The following is a 4243-nucleotide window of genomic DNA, read 5'->3' on the forward strand; positions in this document are numbered from 1 at the left end:
TTACCTTCATTCTCTGCATCTTTACCTTCATTCTCTCTCTCCTAATTTACCTTCATTCTCTCCATCTTTACCTTCATTCTCTTTTTTCTTTATCTTACACTTTAATTCTCTCCATCTTTACCTTCATTCTCTCAATCTTTACTTTTACTCTCTCTTTCTCTCCATCGTTCCCTTCATTCTCTCCATCTTTACCTTCATTCTCTTTTTTCTTTATCTTACACTTTCATTCTCTCCATCTTTACCTTCATTCTCTCCATCTTTACTTTCACTCTCTCATTCTCTCCATCTGTACCTTCATTCTTTTTTCTTTATCTTACACCTTCATTCTTTTATTTTCTCCATCTATACCTTCATTCTTTTTGCCCCTTTATCTTATACCTTCATTTTCTTCTTCTTTACCTTCATTCACCCCATCTTCATTCCGTCCTTCTCACCAGCTTTACCTTCATCCGCTTTTTCTCTCCATTTTTACCTTCATTCTTTGTTTCTCTCCATCTTTACCTCCATTCTTTGTTTCTCTCCATCTTTACCTTCATCCTCTCTTTCACGGTCCTTCTCTCCATCTTTGCCGTGTGGTCGTTTGTTGAACAGACAACTTCCCAGAAGGCTTTGGAGACGAGGAAAAGAAAAGAGGATGAAAGCTCTGACGGACATTCCTGCATCAGCACCTTTTCTTCAACTCTCCCTCAACACTTTGGCATACAGTGCACACCTTTACAGCACACCTGGGCAAGGAATAGTACTCGTTATTACTCGGAATGAGCCAATTGACAAATAGGAAGTTGTTGCTGGTCGAGGATGTTTCACCTTGTTGTGGAAGAGGGAGAAACAATTGAAGGTTTCAAAGATCATATATTTGAAACGGAGAGATTTGCAGGGAGTTGACCTTTGCTTGTGTGGATGTCACAACCACGGAGGCTTGTGTGGATGCCACGACCACGGAGGCTTGTGTGGATGTCACGACCACGGAGGCTTGTGTGGATGTCACGACCACGGACGCTTGTGTGGATGTCACGACCACGGGGGCTTGTGTGGATGTCACGACCAGGGAGGCTTGTGTGGATGTCACGACCACGGAGGCTTGTGTGGATGTCACGACCACGGAGGCTTGTGTGGATGTCACGACCACGGAGGCTTGTGTGGATGTCACGACCACGGAGGCTTGTGTGGATGTCACGACCACGGAGGCTTGTGTGGATGTCACGACCACGGAGGCTTGTGTGGATGTCACGACCACGGAGGCTTGTGTGGATGTCACGACCACGACGGAGGCTTGTTTGGATGTCACGACCACGGAGGCTTGTGTGGATGTCACGACCACGGAGGCTTGTGTGGATGTCACGACCACGGGGGCTTGTGTGGATGTCACGACCAGGGAGGCTTGTGTGGATGTCACGACCACGGAGGCTTGTGTGGATGTCACGACCACGGAGGCTTGTGTGGATGTCACGACCACGGAGGCTTGTGTGGATGTCACGACCACGGAGGCTTGTGTGGATGTCACGACCACGGAGGCTTGTGTGGATGTCACGACCACGGAGGCTTGTGTGGATGTCACGACCACGACGGAGGCTTGTTTGGATGTCACGACCACGGAGGCTTGTGTGGATGTCACGACCACGGAGGCTTGTGTGGATGTCACGACCACGGGGGCTTGTGTGGATGTCACGACCAGGGAGGCTTGTGTGGATGTCACGACCACGGAGGCTTGTGTGGATGTCACGACCACGGAGGCTTGTGTGGATGTCACGACCACGGAGGCTTGTGTGGATGTCACGACCACGGAGGCTTGTGTGGATGTCACGACCACGGACGCTTGTGTGGATGTCACGACCACGGGGGCTTGTGTGGATGTCACGACCAGGGAGGCTTGTGTGGATGTCACGACCACGGAGGCTTGTGTGGATGTCACGACCACGGAGGCTTGTGTGGATGTCACGACCACGGAGGCTTGTGTGGATGTCACGACCACGGAGGCTTGTGTGGATGTCACGACCACGGAGGCTTGTGTGGATGTCACGACCACGGAGGCTTGTGTGGATGTCACGACCACGGAGGCTTGTGTGGATGTCACGACCACGACGGAGGCTTGTTTGGATGTCACGACCACGGAGGCTTGTGTGGATGTCACGACCACGGAGGCTTGTGTGGATGTCACGACCACGGGGGCTTGTGTGGATGTCACGACCAGGGAGGCTTGTGTGGATGTCACGACCACGGAGGCTTGTGTGGATGTCACGACCACGGAGGCTTGTGTGGATGTCACGACCACGGAGGCTTGTGTGGATGTCACGACCACGGAGGCTTGTGTGGATGTCACGACCACGGAGGCTTGTGTGGATGTATATGTATATATATATACATATATATATATATATATACAGTATATATACATATATATACATGTATATGTATATATATACACATATATGTGTGTATATATATATATAGATATGTTTTCAAAGAGTATATAGATGTGTATGATGGCAGCCAGCACCACTCCGCTTTTTACATTCTCTCCATCTTTATTCTCTCGCTTTTTCATCTTCACTTTTATTCTCTCATTCTCTTCATTTTTACCTTCATTCTCTCATTCTTTTCATCTTTACCTTTATTCTTTCATTTTCTCTATATTTACCTTCATTTTCTCATCCTCTCCATCTTTACCTTCACTCTCTCCATGTCTATCTTTACCTTCATTCTCTCTTTCTCTCCATCTTTACCTTCATTCTCTGCATCTTTACCTTCATTCTCTCTCTCCTAATTTACCTTCATTCTCTCCATCTTTACCTTCATTCTCTTTTTTCTTTATCTTACACTTTAATTCTCTCCATCTTTACCTTCATTCTCTCAATCTTTACTTTTACTCTCTCTTTCTCTCCATCGTTCCCTTCATTCTCTCCATCTTTACCTTCATTCTCTTTTTTCTTTATCTTACACTTTCATTCTCTCCATCTTTACCTTCATTCTCTCCATCTTTACTTTCACTCTCTCATTCTCTCCATCTGTACCTTCATTCTTTTTTCTTTATCTTACACCTTCATTCTTTTATTTTCTCCATCTATACCTTCATTCTTTTTGCCCCTTTATCTTATACCTTCATTTTCTTCTTCTTTACCTTCATTCACCCCATCTTCATTCCGTCCTTCTCACCAGCTTTACCTTCATCCGCTTTTTCTCTCCATTTTTACCTTCATTCTTTGTTTCTCTCCATCTTTACCTCCATTCTTTGTTTCTCTCCATCTTTACCTTCATCCTCTCTTTCACGGTCCTTCTCTCCATCTTTGCCGTGTGGTCGTTTGTTGAACAGACAACTTCCCAGAAGGCCTTTGGAGACGAGGAAAAGAAAAGAGGATGAAAGCTCTGACGGACATTCCTGCATCAGCACCTTTTCTTCAACGCTCCCTCAACACTTTGGCATAAAGTGCACACCTTTACAGCACACCTGGGCAAGGAATAGTACTCGTTATTACTCGGAATGAGCCAATTGACAAATAGGAAGTTGTTGCTGGTCGAGGATGTTTCACCTTGTTGTGGAAGAGGGAGAAACAATTGAAGCTTTCAAAGATCATATATTTGAAACGGAGAGATTTGCAGGGAGTTGACCTTTGCTTGTGTGGATGTCACAACCACGGAGGCTTGTGTGGATGCCACGACCACGGAGGCTTGTGTGGATGTCACGACCACGGAGGCTTGTGTGGATGTCACGACCACGGAGGCTTGTGTGGATGTCACGACCACGGAGGCTTGTGTGGATGTCACGACCACGGAGGCTTGTGTGGATGTCACGACCACGACGGAGGCTTGTTTGGATGTCACGACCACGGAGGCTTGTGTGGATGTCACGACCACGGAGGCTTGTGTGGATGTCACGACCACGGGGGCTTGTGTGGATGTCACGACCAGGGAGGCTTGTGTGGATGTCACGACCACGGAGGCTTGTGTGGATGTCACGACCACGGAGGCTTGTGTGGATGTCACGACCACGGAGGCTTGTGTGGATGTCACGACCACGGAGGCTTGTGTGGATGTCACGACCACGGAGGCTTGTGTGGATGTCACGACCACGGAGGCTTGTGTGGATGTCACGACCACGGAGGCTTGTGTGGATGTCACGACCACGGAGGCTTGTGTGGATGTCACGACGACGACGGAGGCTTGTTTGGATGTCACGACCACGGAGGCTTGTGTGGATGAAACAACCACGGAGGCTTGTGTGGATGTCACGACCACGGAGGCTTGT

The sequence above is a fragment of the Entelurus aequoreus genome, linkage group LG20, assembly GCF_033978785.1.
Source record: "Entelurus aequoreus isolate RoL-2023_Sb linkage group LG20, RoL_Eaeq_v1.1, whole genome shotgun sequence".
Classification (NCBI taxonomy): Eukaryota; Metazoa; Chordata; class Actinopteri; order Syngnathiformes; family Syngnathidae; genus Entelurus; species Entelurus aequoreus.